Source organism: Lissotriton helveticus, chromosome 1_1 (genome assembly GCF_964261635.1).
Source record: "Lissotriton helveticus chromosome 1_1, aLisHel1.1, whole genome shotgun sequence".
Taxonomy (NCBI): Eukaryota; Metazoa; Chordata; class Amphibia; order Caudata; family Salamandridae; genus Lissotriton; species Lissotriton helveticus.
Genome location: NC_136057.1, coordinates 1,379,125,787 through 1,379,143,408, shown reverse-complemented (window position 1 = coordinate 1,379,143,408; position 17,622 = coordinate 1,379,125,787).

Here is a 17,622-nt window from a genome sequence, read left to right as displayed (position 1 = left end):
ACAGACGATTTCCAAGACCCACATCTCTTTGCATCATTTGGCACGGGTGGTGGGTCTCCTTTCCTCGTCAATTCAGGCGATCTTTCCGGGGCCCCTGCACCACCGAGCGCTCCAGCGCCTCAAGGCGTTTCATCAAAGGAGGGGGAGTTCTTACGATCAGGTAGTTCCCCTATCGGAGGAAGCCAGAGAGGAAATAACGTGGTGGTTGGCCCACATGGAGGCCTGGAACGGCCGGGCGATTTTCGGCTCAGTGCCTAATCTTGTCATAGAGTGTGACGCCAGCAGGTCAGGCTGGGGCGCGCGATGTGAAGAGTTTTCCACCGGAGGGGTGTGGTCTGCAGACGAGCAGAATCTCCACATCAATTGTCTGGAGCTCTTTTCAGGGTCCTTTGCGGTCCGATGTTGGGTGCAATCCTGTGTTCTCTTAAAAATGGACAATGTCTCCGCAGTCCGTTACATCAACCGACTGGGAGGATCCCGTTCTCGAGTGCTGGCGAACTTGGCAAAGGATTTTTGGGGATTTTGTCTGGATCACCACATTTCAGTGACAGCGGAGTATCTTCCGGGCTGGACCAACCAGTTTGCAGACTGGCACTCTTGGAACCTGTTCGACTCCAGTCTCTGGCAATTGGATCCCCAGATTTTTCAATGGATCCAGTCCTTATGGGGCCCGTTCTCAGTGGACCTCTTTGCCTCCCGGTTGGACAATCAAGTCCCACGCTTCTTCAGTTGGAGGCCGGATCCGATGGCGGCTGCCACGGATGTATTCCTTCAGGACTGGACCATGGAGAGCGGGTATGCGTTTCCTCCGTTCTCAATGATAACCGGAGTGGTGGCCCAAACCCTCCGGCAAGGGGCAGATGTGTGCATGATCACGCCTTGTTGGAGGTCTCAAGTATGGTTTCCGGTTCTTCTGAAACTTTCCTGGGATTCTCCAATACTACTCCCCCTGTCTCCTCTCCTGCTTCGGAATCCGGAGGAGATGCCGCACCATCTGGTCATGCAGGGACGTCTTCACCTAATGGCATGGCGGCTTTCAGGCAACAGTGGTCGCTGCCAGGCCTTTCGAAGCCAGCTGCGTCCCTCTTGTCAAAGGCTTGGGTGGACAGTACCACAAAGTGTTACAGGTCCGCTTGGACACAATGGGTTAGTTGGTGTCTTCGACGGGATTTGGTTCCCGTGGTCGCGGATGTCATTCATGTCTTGAATTTTCCGGCGGATCTAGTGTCAGACCTATCGCTCAATAAACGTGGTTTGTTCTGCGATTTCCGCAGGTCATATTCCGCTGGATGGCACGCCAGTTGGGTAACATCCCTTGGTCTGTAGACTCTTGCGCTGTATCAGGTTGTCTTTACCGCCAGAACCTCGGTACTCAGTCCTTTGGGACGTCAATCGAGTACTAAGTCTCTTTCTATCTAGGCAACCCAACAAATACCTCTCCTTGAAGGAGCTGTCCTCTAAGTTAGCTATGCTGCTATGTTTGGCCTCTTGTAGGAGAGTTTCGGATGTTAGGGCTTTGACATTTCGGAAAGAACTTTTTCCCCTGAAGGGGTGGTCTTTACAATTGGGTGTCGTACCAAATCTCATACCCGGACGGTGATGTATCCAGCGTTTCGGGACACCCCTAAGTTCTGTGTAGTCGATTGTCTAAAGGCATATGAGGATTTGACCCTTGAAATTCGCCCTCCGGGTGAACAGCAACTTTTGATCGCACTTAGGAAACCACACAAAGCTGTGTCTTCTCCTACTATTGCTAGGTGGGTGCGTTATGTCATGCAAGAAGCGGGCCTTGATACCAAACAGTTTAGTGCTCATTCTACTAGAGGGGCCATGGCTTTCAAGGAGTTCGCGTTGGGAGCACGCCTTCAGGATCTGATACGTACAGCGGACTGGTCTTCGGACTCTACCTTCAAACAGTTTTATTTTAAGCCGGTCCTCGATGTGGCTCAGTTGGTAGGAAGTAAGCTTTAAACTAGCATAATCTGAAGTCTCTGGTCATGAGATAGAATCGGTATTTGCCAAGCAGGGTGAGGGTAAGTTCCCATTCTATTAAGGACACGGTGGCGAGGATTATCCCACCAAGTGCACGATAGTGCGAACCCTCCTGTATTGGAGTAAGTAACCGTCTTGTTTGTTTTGGATTGTTCATGGTGTTATGACCTCTCATTTGGTTCAGTACCATTGCTCATGCGCTATGTTGACCATGTCTTGGACTTCGTTTCTTAGATGTTATCTTTGTCCTTTCAGGGAACGATGGGTCGAAACAGGACCAGTGAGGAAATTGAGCAACTTGCGCAAAGAAAGAGGAGGGGGAGAGACAAACATGGGACTATCTATGGCAAATGCTGGAAATGGTGGAAGGATTATGGTTGTATTACTCCTCCCGGGTTGTAGGGAGTTGTAGTTTTTGTTACCATAATGTGTTCTTTATTTTTATGGCTGCTGTTTTTTGATTTGTAATAAAGCGAAGAGAGAAATAGCATAATCCTCGCCTCCGTGTCCTTAATAGAATTGGAACTGACCCTCACCCTGCTTGGCAAATTCCAATTCTTATCTAACAACTAAGAGAAACAACCGCTCCCGTTCTATATAGCCAACAACAGTCACAGTAGATACTCAACCTCCATCTACTTAAGCCTTCCAAGAAATTACAACATCAGAATGTGAAGATCTACAAAAAATTTGCAGCACGGCCGGCTCCCCTTCAAACCCATACTCTTCACACATTTTCAAAAAGATAGTTCAATCAACATCAGCATCTATCTCAGTCAAAAATATTATTAACAACTGCTTAAAAACAACAACTTTCCCAAAGATATAAAAGAAGGCACATACTTACTACTAAGAACAACCGAGACCCTAAAACTTATGTAAAGAGCAATCTTTCGCATTATCTCAGAATTCATAGAAGAAAGTGAACTACTCTCGGATGGGTACACAGGATTCCACCTAGGGAGAGGGCCCAAATCTGCTCTAATCGCAAATTGGGGTGACCTGAATCAGTACTCCCAGACCTTTCTGTAGCTTTTGACACTGTACACCTGAACAAATTACTTTCTAGAATGAAAGAGGTTGGTATAGATGGCATCATCCTCAACTTGATTTTCTCATATCTAAACAATTTATTATACTGGATTCACAAGCCAACTTTGTCTTCAAGTCCTTACTGCACAAATACAGGAGCTCCACAATGACCTATCATTTCACCTCTACACTTTTACTTATACATGAAACTGCAACTAAGGCTTATCAACAGTTTCGACTCACATGCTGCAACTAAGCAGATGACACTAAGATAATTCTCAAACTGAAAAACCTTAAGGACCTAGGAACACCAATACTTAACACCTCCCTCATAACTGTGCGGGGGATTGAGTCCTGCTGATTTTGGTGATAATTAATGTACAGGGCACCCGGCTGAATGAGTGGAGTGAACAGTGCTCACGCCTCGGCTTGGGCCGGCACCACATGTCGGAGGACCGCGATCTCCTGCAGGGTTGAGTATCAGCGACGCAGTAAAATAAGCGGCTTGCTGGCAGTCGTGGCCGGCATTATTTGCGGGTGGGGGTCCGGGGGGCCGTGCGGGGAGGGGTCCTCCATTTTCTCGGCTCCTGCTTCTGTCCTCCTGCCTCCGGCAGGAAGCCGGCAGCCTCCCTCCCCTCCCCATAGCCAATCAGACCGTAAGACCTTGACCTCGGTCACAGGCTTGCACTCTCCCTGACAGCTCCTGCGATCCGCTGCTACCTCTGGGCACCCTGCCTTGTGTGTTCAAGTCTGCTGCCGTCAAAGTACTGTTCTTTTGTTTTTTGTAATTTCGCTTGTATTCCTAAGTCACTGTTGTTAATATTGATTCATATTTATTGTTCTGCCTTCACCTGCTATTGTTAAATTGACTCTGTTTTATTTTTCTGCCTTCACCTGCTTCTTGCCCCCTTCCGCCATCCCCATCTCACGCTTCCCGCCACTGCTCACCTGGTCCCTCTCCTCTCCCTTTTTCCTGCCTCCCAGCTGAGTGTTCCTTCCCTCTCCTACATAATGCAGACTGCTGTGCGGTTGCGCTGCTGGCACGCCTAAGGCACGCCTAGGGCCAGCCCGTCCGCGACCCGTCTGCAACCCGGACGCGACCAGCGCCAGGAACTCTGGCTCTCCCATGACCCACCACTACGATTCTACCACCCTAAGAATCGCACCGAACACCACCCAGGGAGAATTCTCGTGCAGATCCTGTCACAGATCCTTCACCATTGTCAATGCCCCAATCACCACCGAAGGCCCACCTGATGCATGCACCACCACCACCCTGACCTGCGTCCTCCTGAACGTGCGCTCCCTGCACGGACACGCCGTAGAGATCTGGGACCTGATTGACACCCTCTCACCCGACGTCGCCTTCTTCACGGAAACCTAGACAGAAGCCTCCTCTGGCCCCGACATCGCCATTGCCATCCCTGACGGCTACAGAGTCCAGAGAAAAGATCGCCTCCACCACCCAGGAGGAGGACTCTCCATTTCACACAAGACCCCCCTCTGACTCTCCACATCCAGCACAAGCGACCCCCACTCTGACACAGAACACCTTCACCTCCAGATCCAGACCAGCCCCAAGACCACGCTACACGACACCACCGGGCCCTCGCACCCAGTCTGCAACCACCATCGCCAAGCTCGCCGTACCCCACGCAATCATCTTCACAGACTACATCTTCCTCAGGGACCTGATTTTCCACCTCGACAACCGCTGCGAACCCCACACCACCACTCTCCTTGACAGCCTTGCTAACCTCGGACTAAAGCAGCTGGTCAACACACCCACGCACAGAGCTGGACACACTCTGGATCCTATCTTCGTGGAAGGAACAAACATCCGGTTCAGCCACACCACCAAGCCGCCCTGGACGGACAACCACTGAGTCCATTTCACCTTCAACACCACCACCACACCCAAGCCTGCCCGCGACCACCACAAAGAAACTGGAGCAAGGTCACAGAGGAACTCCTCAACACCACCCTCCGCCAAGACCCCCCCAGCGCCACGACCAACACTAACTCTGCAGCCACAGAACTCCACCGCTGGATCGCCTACTGCGCCGACATACTCACACCCCTCCGGCACCCCGCCAAGCAACGTCAGCTGAAGGCCGCCTGGTTCACCACTGAACTACAGGAAGCCTCGTGCAGATGCCTAGAGAAAACCTGGCGAAACCAGAAAACTACGGAAGGACGGAACAACCACAGGAGCACCCTGAAGGAATACCACCAAACAGACCTTCATGAAGGACAAAATCTGGGCCAACGCGACCAACACCGAGGAACTTTTCAGCGTCATACAGCAGCTCACAAAGCCACCCAGCGAAGCCACGGCTGTCACACCTTCCCAGCAACTCTGTGACAAGCTCAGCACATACTTCCACCGTAAGATCAAAGACCTTAATGACAATTTCAGTGAACTGACACGGAACAGCACCCCTCCCCATCGCGGCCGATCAGCCAACGATCTCAACCTGGAAGCCCGCTACCGTCGAACACATCACCGCTACCATGCGTAAAACCCACTCAGGAGCCCCCAAAGACTCCTGCCCACTGCACATATTCCACAGGGCCGCCATCGCACCCGAAGTTGGACGGACCATCAACGCCTCCTTCACGTCCGGCATCTTCCCAGATGGCTGGAAGTGGGTGGAGGTTAAACCCATCCTCAATAAGCCCACGGCCGACCCAATGGCATGAAAAACTACCGGCCCATCTCTCTCATCCCTTTCGCAGCCAAAGTCACCCAGAAACTCGTGAATGCTCAGCTGACCACCTTCATCGAAGAGAACTCCATCCTAGATGCCTCCCAGTCTGGATTCCGCAGTAACCACAGCACCGATATCGCTCTCCTCGCCGCCACAGACGACATCCTCCTACTACTCGACCAGAGACACACCGCGGCCCTCATCCTTCTTGACCTCTCCGCAGCCTTCCACACCGTCTCTCATCGCACCCTTGCAGCCAGACTTCACGACGCTGGGATACAAGGAGCCACCCTTGACTGGATCCGAACCTTTCTCTCCGGCAGAACCCAGAGGATCAGACTCCCTCCCTTCCTCTCCGAACCCACCGACATCAACTGCGGAGTGCCCCAGGGCTCATTACTCAGCCCCACGCCCTTCAACATCTACATGGCCCCCCTCTTCGCCATTGTCAGACAGCATGGGCTCAGCATTGTGTCCTACACAGACGACACCCAGCTCATCCTCTCAATCAGAGCGTTCAACAGAGTGACTCCGGAGATGTTGGCTCAGGCTGCCTTGGATCATCCCTGTCTTCTCTCCGGTGAGCTGGAGAGAGATTTGGAGTCCCTGCAAGCATGGCTTTCCGATAGGCTTAACGACCTTGCCCCGGTGTTGCCCCCCCGCTTGACATCTAAGCGGGTTTCGGCCCCCTGGTTTACCACTGCACTGTGGGCTAAGCGGCAGCAGTGTAAGGTAGCCGAAAGGGTCTGGCGGGCACACTATGACAGCGTGGACAGGTTGACCTACAAGGCGGTGGTTAAGGCGTACCACCGGGACATTCGCCTTGGAAAAAAAGCCTATCTTGCAGGGAGGATTGAAGCGGCCTCCAACTCCTGCAAGGAGATTTTCACCATAGTGATAGAATTTATCTCTCCTCGGACCATTACATCGGAAGAGGTGCCCTCAGAATCCTGGGCGGCGGACCTTGCTTGTTTTTTTACAAGCAAGATAAAACTCATACAGGACTCCTTTCCATCTGGAGCATCTGCTAGGCCGTTTAAATCTGAGGTTGACATGTTCCCTCTGGCCTCGCATGGCACCACGTTGGCTGTGTTTCCATCCCTGTCAGCCCCTGCCTCCCTAGTGCTTATGGGCAATTTGAAATCGGGGTCGCCACTGGACCCTTGCCCAGCCAAGCTGTTGGGTAAGATCGCGGAAGTGATCAATCCACTGGCGAACCCTCTTCTGAATCTCTCGTTGAGTCAGGGAGTGGTTCCGCCAGCCTGGAAGCAGGCAATGGTCATCCCGCTGCTTAAAAAAACGGGTCTTGACCCGAAGGTCCGAGCCAACTACAGGCCAATTTCTTTGCTGCCGGCTCTCGAAAAATTTTTGGAGAAGCGCGTTCAGTCGGTGCTCTCCAACTTTTTGGAGACCCACGAGATCCTGCATGACACCCAGTCTGGCTTCCGTTCAAATCTTAGCACCGAGACCGCGCTCCTTGAGGTTTCTGAAACCATCAAAGGGGTGTTGGATACCGCGGGCAAAGTCATGCTGGTGTTGTAGGACTTGTCGGCGGCTTTTGACACCGTCCCCCATGATGGCCTTCTCGCAAGACTCTATGAGATTGGCCTTCGGGGGACGGTGCTCAGCTGGTTTTCTTCCTTTCTAGCTGGCCGCCGGCAAACGGTCTGGACATCTCCTGACACCGCCGTGATGCCGCCTTTGGGAGTGGGGGTCCCTCAGGGCTCTATATTGAGCCCGACCCTCTTTAACATCTTCATGACCCCCTTGGCGTCGGTGGCGGAGTCGTTTGGTGCCCGGATCGTATCTTACGCCGACGACACCCAGCTCCTCTTTTCCTGTAAGAGAGGGGCAGACTTTGACGGGGAGAGTATCCGGGATTGCCTTGGGGCTGTTTTTAAATGGTTCCAACTGAACAGCCTCAAGTGCAATTCCGATAAGTCCGAGGTACTCTTCTTTGGGTGCGACACGGAGCCCAGCTGGCAGGCCTGGTGGCCCATCGATATGTTCCCTCCGTCTTGCTCTTCCCCAATGGCTAAAAACTTGGGGGTCAAGATGGACAAGGGGCTGACGATGAAAGCCCAGATCCTTGGGGTGACTGGTACCTGTTTCGGTTTATTAAAGATGTTGCGGAGGTTCTTACCTCTGTTGTCGGAGGAACACAGGAAGCTGACCGTGCAGGCTCTGATAGGCTCCAGGTTAGATTACGCCAACATTCTTTACCTGGGCTTACCAGAGTACCTGCTGCAGCGGCTCCAAGTCGCGCAGAATGCGGCGGCCAGGGCCATCTTTGGTCTAAATAGACGGGCCAGCGCTTCGAGTCTATTGCTGACGCTGCACTGGCTACCCATCCGTAAACGGATCGCCTTTAAGGCTATGACCCTGGCCTATAAGGCTCTCCATTCGGTGGGAGCAAAGTACCTCCAAAAGAGACTTGCCTTTTACCATCCGGCTCGCTCTTTGAGGTCAGAATCTTTATTCTTGGCGGCTGTTCCCCGTGTGAAGAGAGCGCGCCTGGGTGGCCGTTCCTTCGGCTTGTTGGCTCCACAGATGTGGAACTCGCTTCCGCTCCCACTCCGGGGGGCCACTAGTCTTCTTGATTTTAGGAGAGGTCTTAAAACCTGGTTGTTCACCCAGTAGGCCTCTCTGTAGCCCCTTTTTACTGTGTTTGTTTTTGTATTCCCTTCTTTTACTGTGTTATGTTATGGTGAAATAGTTCTCCTTACCTAAAGCGCCGGGACACTCTTTTTGAGTAACCGTTGCGCTATACAAAAGAATAAATAACATAACATAACATAACAATCACGAAGAATCCCGAAGACACCAGACTCTGCTTCCAGGAGGGAATGAAGAACGTGGCAACCTGGATGAAAGACAGCTGCCTTAAGCTCAACTCGGAGAAAACTGAGGTCCTCATCCTCGGATCCTGCAGCTCCGCCTGGGACAACTCCTGCTGGCCCTCCGCCCTCAGGAACCCACCAACTCTTACAGACCGCACATGCAACCTCTGAATCATCCTTGACTCTTCCCTCTCCATGAACCGCCAGGTCAACGCCATCGCTTCCACAAGCTTCAACTGTCTGTGCCTCCTACGCAAGACATTCAAATGGATACCCCCCGACTGCAGAAAGACCATCACCCACGTGCTCATAAACAGCAGACTGAACTACAGCACCGCCCTATACGCTGAAATCATCACACATCTCTCCTACACAGACTCCAGATCATCCCGAATGCTGCAGCAAGACTCGTCCTCGGGACTCCACGCCATGAACACATGACCCAACACATACAAGACCTTCACTGGCTCCCAGTCGAGAAGAGGGTCACCTTCAAACTCCTCACCCACGCCTACAAATCCCTCAACAACATCGAACCCAAATACCTCAACGAGAGACTATCCTTACACGTACCCAAGAGAAACCTCAGCTCCACCGACCTCGCCCTGGCAGAGGTCCCCCAGATCCACAGGTACAGAACAGGCGGGAAAGCTTTCTCCCACATCACATCCAAGACCTGGAACGAGCTCCCTATGAACATCAGACGCTCCCCAACCCTGAACACATTCAGGAAGGACCTCAAGACCTGGCTCTTTGACTGATTCGGAGCCCACCCCCCGACCCTCCCCCCCCAGCGCCGTGAGACACTCACTGGTGAGTAGTGCGCTATATAAACCCCTGATTGATTGATTGAATCACAATGCTGCAATGGCAGTGTTTCCAGTGGTCGGGACGGCGCCCAGACAGGCGCCTACGGAGAGGCCATTTCCTCCATGTAGGCTGCATTGCAGCCTGAAAGGAGAAAGGACAGAATTCGCATGACTGGTTTGTGCGACCCCAGAGGGCCGACCAAACCAGTCATGCTCACTCAGGAGTGAGCACACCACTCCGCCCCTTCCCGGCACTGCTCATAGAACAGCCCCGCCCGCCGGCAACCAAACACTTCTGCTTTCTCGTAGTACGAGAAGCAGAAACATAAAATGGTAGTTTTACCATTTTAAGTTTCTGCTTCTCACACTGTGAGAAAGCAGTGGGGCAATGCTCCTCCGCCCTAGTGGAGGAGCTGCCCCTGCTTGCCAGTAGCGGACTGCTCCGGGGCTGACACGTTTGCCCCGAGCCTATCCTGCTATTTGCCTGGTATAATGAAGGATGGTTGGGCGTCCTACTGGGGGAGGAGCTGACATCCAGAGTTTGCCGGTGCCCGGGAAGAGCGGCCCTTGCCTGCGACCCAGAGGCCAGTACTGAGAAGCCCACAAGCGCTGGTGGACAGTGATTGAGCCCCCTCGGAAGCAAGTCTAATCCTGACGCAGCCACGAACATACAATTGGGATGCCAGAATGCGCCCGGCAAGGGGATACAATGGCGGCATAGGAGAGTGAAACACCCGACCTGCTTTGGCCGCGGGTCAATTGCCAGAGAGGCGCTGGGGATGCCATAGGTGGCTTCTGGACATTGCTGAACTGACCATGGAACGGGGGGCCCAGCCTATTGGTTAGTAAACCACATACTTTTATATTCATGGGCAAGCCACCATGCATTCCTGCAGTAACGTATCCAGAGCCTGGTGTCCTTGACAGTGCTGGAGTGGTGTACGACGTGATTAACTCGGCTGGACTGAGTGGAGACCAATTGGCAGTGTGACATGGGGGACTGGGCTATGCTGCTGACCCTCTCACACCTCCCTCTTTAGAATGTCGTGAGCTAGGCCGGCTGTGGTCGCTTTGCAGTGGTAATGCAGTGCCCTCCGACCTGCACTGTGCAAGGCACCCAACAGTGAACCACTTATCTGGCCTGCAGCTCCTGGGATGGAACCCGGTTGCAACATACACCGGCCTCTGGTTGGTGCGCACATCACTACCCCCTGCCTCTGGCCTACAAACACCAACTGAGACGGACAGCCACCCAGGATTTGCACTAAAACACTCTGAGGTGGGCAGGCCATCATCTTGGCCAGCCTTCGCACTGCATCAATTGTGCCTGGAGAACGGGAGTACCAGTGGTGGTGCTAGAACCAATGCTGGGGGCTTTACAGCGGAGGAGACCCACAACTGGGACTTTGGGGATGGAGCACGCATACTAACAAGTCAGTGGTGTCGATCAGTTAAGATGGTATCCAGGCTAATGTGAGTGGCACTCTGTAAAACAATTGTCCCTGGTTCTCCTCCTCACCGCACAGTACCACAAGGCAAACAGGGTCTAATGATGAAGGGGAGGCAGATGGAAATGTGCAGCCCTCCTGAGCGTGTTTTGTGATTAACAGAACAGGTGGAGGAGGGGTCTGATGAACAGTTCCTGGAGACATGGGTCTGCACTGAACTTCGCTTGCAGGGCCTTTCAGATTTTTTAGTTGTTGAAAGAGGGAACAGAGCACTGACGAGGCAACCACCTATGGGGGCTCCACCAAGAACCATAATTGCTAAACTCCTCCACTACCGCGACAGGTATTGCATATTACCTTCAGCTTGTGAGTGGCCAGCCCCTAACTTTGGTAACAGTAAGATCACCCTATACCTGGACTACACCAAGCAGGTACAGAATCTGCGTAAGTCCTTGCTTGGGGTGAGGCAGAATCTGTAAGCATTTCAACTTCAGTACATGCTCCTGTATCCTGCTAATTTGAAAGTGCTGGCACAGGCAAACGTACACTATTTTGAGACTCCAGAAGAAGTGTGGAAATGGGTAAAGATCAGGAGAGAGGTGATGCCTCCGCACACGGCATGTAGCCAACAAGAAATATAGGGCACTCGTGCTAAAAGAGTGTCTTGTCGCTACAGTCTGACCAAGGATGATCCTAACAACATCCCTCTGGGAATACGGAGGGTCATGGCCAGTAAAGATGGCATTATGCCGCTCAGCACTGTAGAGACACAAGGAACTGTGCAGAATGCAGATCTATCACATGCAGCAGATGGTGTGCCCACTATACCTCTGAGCTCCACACTGGACTTTGTGCCGGACACCCGGGCTGCCCCGGTAACTAGGGTGTGATTATGCCTGAGCGCCTCAAAGTTGCAGCCACTCTACCACAGACATTATGGTCTATCTGTGCACGGCTGGGGGTTGAGTCAGTGAATAAAGGACCTTGTTGAGATGCAAGACTGCCTGGTGGAACCCTGGGATGGCTGATCTCATTGTGCAACTAGAAGGGGTATAATGGCCTTTGTTTAATCCTTGTTGAGCATGATTGTTCACTGTTAGATACTGCAATGATTGGCTTACAAACCCAATCTGCTTATTTGATGGAGTGTGACTGGCCAGGCAGCTGGCTGACAAAGTGAAGTTTCTGGTCTCTTTTGGACTGGTTGGGATGCTGTGCATGTCCTGGCATGCGCTTGGGGTGGACATTGATAGTCACTTGGGGTGGACATTGATGTTGCCTGTATGTGTTACAGAACTCGTAGGGAGGACTCTGCACTCGTACAGGGGCATTCTTGCATTATGCTGGATTGACTGAAATAGCCAGAACGACTAGGCCCACATACCTTGCTGTTCCTCAGACCACATACATAGTAGAAGTTTTACTGTCCTGAGGCACAGGATGGCACCTGATCACTCAATTGTATAGGGCAATGAGACAAGACACGACTGGTCCTGTGCCCAGAGCCAAAGTAGCAAGGAATGCTGACCTAGGGACCCCTTTAGGTAAAGGTATGTCGACCGCCATTAGTGGACTCACATGCACAGTATCTTGTAATGCCTACTTTAAGCTAGTGCACATCAACTTCCTTCACAGGACATATATGACCCCTAAGAGACTCCACTGCATAACCCCCAAATGGCCTAATGATAGTTTGCGGTGAAATGCCTGTGGTGAGCACTTCCTGCACCTGGCATGGCGGTGCCCCATGGTGCAGTGCTTTTGGACACTTCACTGTTTGCTGGGTTACATCAAAAAGCTGAAAGGACGTAAGATGACATTATAAGTTTCTGCATCTGGCTTTGGTATTAGCTAGGCGCTGAGTCGCCATCACCTCGATGGGTCAGCGTGCCCCTACAGTAGAACTCTGGTACCGGGATGTGCAGGAGTGGATGCTGGCTAAAGAGACACATGAAACTGAGCAGATGGGCTGAAAAATTGGAGGATGACCTAAGAGTGTGGAGGGAGGTATGTGATCGATTCCAGAACCCTGATTTGGATGTGGTCTCTACAGATGGTGCGGATACAGATGTGAGCATTGGTAAGATGAAAATGCACAGGGGAAGTGCCTTCCGTACAGGGGTGACTGAATGGTGGGACTATAAGATGGGTGAGGTTGCATGTAACAGTACACCTTAAGTATGGAATATCTGAATGCTACTTATCAGGGGGTGTTGCCCCCGCCTGTGCCGGACCTTGAACACTGTATTGCCATAACCGTACTGCTGCTGTTGTTGTTTGTTAAAACTGAAAAATAAAGGTTAAAAAAAATGAAATACTGACCTGCAGTGATTGGAGAACCTGAACCTATATCTTTCTGGCAAGATGAACTGAGACCACTTCCAAAAATAGCCACAAATGTGGAAAATATTTCAATTTTCTTTGACTACACTTTACATGAATCCTCAAGTAGAGAGGCTGGGCCCGATTCACAGAATTAACTTAAGACAAAATCCTAAACTTACTACTTTTGGTATTCACAGAATGCACTTGCTACTTTTGGTATTCGCAGAATGCACTTACTACTTTTGGTATTCGCAGAATGGATTTACGACTACTAACTTTACGTCCGCACTCGGGCTGGAGATTCCGACCAGGAGGCGGAGCTTCCGACCTGGAGGCGGAGCTTCTGGCTTGGAGGCGGAGCTTCTGGCTTGGAGGTGGAGCTTCTGGCCCAAAGGTAGAGATTTCGGCCATGGCTAAATCTCCACCACCGGCCGGAATCCCCACCTCAGGGCCGGAAGCTCCACCTCCAAGCCGGGAGCTTCGCCTCCAGGCTGAAAGCTCCGCCTCCAAGTTGGAAGCTCCGCCTCCAGGATGGAAGCTCTGCCTCCAAGCTGGAAGTTCCGCCTCCGGCCGGAATCTTCGGCCCGAGTGCGGACGTAAAGTTAGTAGTCGTAAATCCATTCTGTGAATACCAAAAGTAGTAAGTGCATTCTGTAAATACCAAAAGTAGTAAGTGCATTCTGTGAATACCAAAAGTAGTAAGTTTAGGATTTTGTCTTAAGTTAATTCTGTGAATCGGGCCCGCTGTCACAACAAACCTTCTACATAATGAAAACACGTAGATGCAACTTTCTACATCTTCAACCTTCCCAAAAGGTATAAGCAACAACCGGGGCACAGTGGACGAATGCCAGTGGAGTGTGAGGGCATGCTTGACAAAAAGGAGAGCTAGGGCCCCGAAGTGGGTGGGCACTTTCTGCTACTTTTGACACTTAAGAGATGCCCAGGGCGCATGCCTCCCATGTGTGTTGATATCCAGTAGCTCCAAAACGCATGGTATTGTGAACTGAGTGCCAGTAGCTCCCCAAGGTAAGACAGGACCACAACATGTGCATGAGGTTCACGTCGGGGGCATGACAGTGCAGGCAGGTGATCTGCGCATCATGGAAGTAACAGTTTAGTTGAGCCTGGGTCAAGTAAGCCCTGTGCACTAGAAGACCTGGATGTTTTTGAATCGCGAATTGCAAGAAAGTAGTCTAGGAAATTGAAGTGCCCAATCCCATTCCCGATCATGTAGCACCCGCCCAAAATCATCTTCCTATTTTTGATTCAGTACGGTAAGGGCTGGTGGGGGGCAATCTCCAGGTCGCAAATGGGTCTATAAGTAATATGGTGACGGACGTGCCCCATGACAAGGATGGCCCGTAGGCTAGCCGTAGGACAGGGTGCGGGCAGGCTCCCCTCAATGGCGCCTCAGAGAGTGCCACAAGTATTTCTGATTGGCTGATGCAAAAGGAACTACCCAGACGAGAGGCTGTGCTGCTCCGCCAGTTGGTCAAAGGGGAGAGGAAACCATCAGAAAAGAGATCGCTCAGCGTAAGCACTGAGTGTTCCGTACAGACCGACATGTCACTGGCAGTGTAGAAGCCTAAGTTTGGGAGAGAATGACAGTGGTAGCGCCGGAACACAAAGCGGGGCTCCACGAAAGAGGCGATTGATCCGAGACGTGCATGTCTGCGCCTCCGCCACCTCAAGGGCCAGGGAAATTAGTGCAGTGCCTTCGGAAGGAGGAAGCCCTGGGTCAAAGACACCGAGAAGGGCCATTGTTCGGTACAGGCTTCGCCGAGATAGCACCCATATGGCCAGGGACTGCCTAAAAACCCCCACCCTTCCTTTATCAAACATTATTAACGTGACATGAGAGGGATTTCTTTGGAAGCTAGGGTTGTACAACCCCCGGCCGTATTTATTAAACATAAAAATAAAACAAAATTGAAATAAACAATATTTACATGATTACGCAGAGAACTTTCCATTACATTGATTACAATTGATAAATACAGATATCAGATGGCTAACCTTAACATAATTCTACTACAAGTTATTTCCTATCCTAATCTAACATATTAACCATAATCATACAGTAATTATTTTTCTGTGTATCCTATTTGGGCCTATGGCAAGGCCACTAACTGGTGTCAGATCGTTATCAATTAACCGCACCCTCCATTCGGAGTGGGCATGTGCAGAGGGCCAGTTTACCGTGAGGGTACTTCTCTGCCCCGGTTACCCCCGTACGCTCTATTAACTCCATTAAAGGGGGTCCTTGCATTTCTGCGCGTTTACAGGCGTCATTGTGCACGTGCGGGGTGGCCAACCAGCCTAGATAAAGCATGACTCCCCGCTCCCCCGCACCCATCTAGCCAACAGGCTGTAACTGCCCCTGGAGTTCTAGGAGAGATCATGTGTCCCTCCCCTTGGGCGACCCCATTCAAGGATGGCGCCGCCCTCTAAGGACCTTAAATTTACTGCTCACCAATCATGACCTTACCGCCACAGGCCACCGTGGTTGACCGACTATCTGACCCCCCTACCCTCCTACACTGAAAGGTAATGCCCTATCCTTAAAACTCACTAGCCAAGCCGTTATATTTTCTAACAGGATTTCATTCCCTACCCTAGTCAGGTGGACCCCGTCTTTTAAGAAGCACGGCTCCCCCCTTATACACCCGTGTGCGATCCTCTGTAGCTGAGGAGACCTGAACAATTTCCCTATTTTATTGTTGATCCTCCTAACCGAGTGATTCAACGCTTTTAAAGACTCCCCCCCTTCCATTTAAATCTGGATACCATCTGAGACCATACTATGGTGCACCCCTGGCATGTTTTAGCTAACCACCCCACTTCTGAGATTATGTCTTCCACCAAGCCTCTTCTACCCAGATTTACCAGATCGTTCCCACCCAAGTGTAGGATAAATATGCTGGGTGGAGCCCCATGTTTTCCCAAAAGATCTGTAACGAAACCCCTGAACTGACTAAAGGAGAGACCCCCTTTTTCCATGGAATGATACTCCAAAACCGGCCTGCAACTGTGTGTCTGTAATTTCCTGAAAGAAAAACTGCATTCAAACGTCTTACATATGAATGGCCAATGACCCAAATAAGATTTAATCCTGTTTCCTGTGGATGTGGCCGTCCTTGTACCGTATCTTGCTGCTGGTGCGCCGACGTGAGTTTCCTCCATGTAAGCAGAGATGGAGCATGCATCAATACTTGTAAGAAATGCCACACTCACAGCATGTGTTATCGCACATAGCGCTTATAACAATTGGAGGACCACCTCCCAATCCTTTTTACACTGCTGCTGTGCAAACCTCTAGCTGTTGCTTCTGTGGCAGCCCCTATTCTGAACGAGTTTGTCCCAAAGCACTTAGGATCCAAACCTGCCAAGTTTATTGCCGTGTCAATGACCTTCCTAAATTGGAACCTAGTGAGCAGGGTCCTATCTGCATGTATTAGTAGCGCTCCCCCCATTGCACTATTCCTCTGTTGTAGGAATGTTTCTAGCAGAGTCACCAGGTATCCAGGATTATCAAGTACGCGGTGGAGTACTATCCCTTCGCCACGGGCTTCTTGGTCTGTTTTGGATTTTCTAACAGATATTAGTAAATTGTCGCCCTGTACTTTTGCATGTTCAAGCTGCAGCCCTCCTTGCACATCCTGTTTATTCTGCGCCACCAACTCCCCTATCCGAAAGACTCCATAAAAGGCCAATAAAAAAACGGCTTTGAATAGCAACGCATCCCCTGTTGAGCTTCAAATTCCATCAAGAGCTGCTAGTAGAGATGTCAGTAGTTCTATCCCAATTGGGCGTCTTGTGTCTGGTGCTGACCCCTGGAGGCGTTGCCACCCCTTCAGTGCCTTTCTGACAATGAAACTATTGGTAGGATCCCTGCTGCACTTGATTTGTGAGAAAAAAGAAATTGCTGCAACATGACGCCTGGCTGCCGCCGCAGTGCGCCCCTCCTTATTCAGAGATTATAAATACCGCAGGAATGCCTCTGTCTCCTGCCAGCTGTCTACCCAATCCTGCCCCAGAAATGCGCAGGAAGCCCAAAACGCCCCTTCATAAGCTTTCCTGGTCATGGGAGCTCGGCTAGCTGCCACGAGGTTCTGTATCTGGGGGCACCAATCTGCCAAAGTACTTCCGGGAAGAGTGTTGGTGTTGCCTCCGCAGAGGGTAGGTGTTTACTGAAAACTTGCATCTTGAAGCGAGAGAGTGCATCAGCAGCATTATTCAAGACCCCCGGGACATGTTTAGCCTTAAACTGTATGTTCAGCTTCAAACTTAACAACACTATTTCCTCCAACAGGCGGGGGATCATTTTACACCGTGCAACCTGTTGGTTGATGCATTCTACTACCGTCATGTTGTCTGACCAGAAAATCACAGCTTAATTACGCAGATGATGAGGCCAAACAGTGAGTGCCACCCAGATGGGAAAGAGTTCCAGGAAACCAAT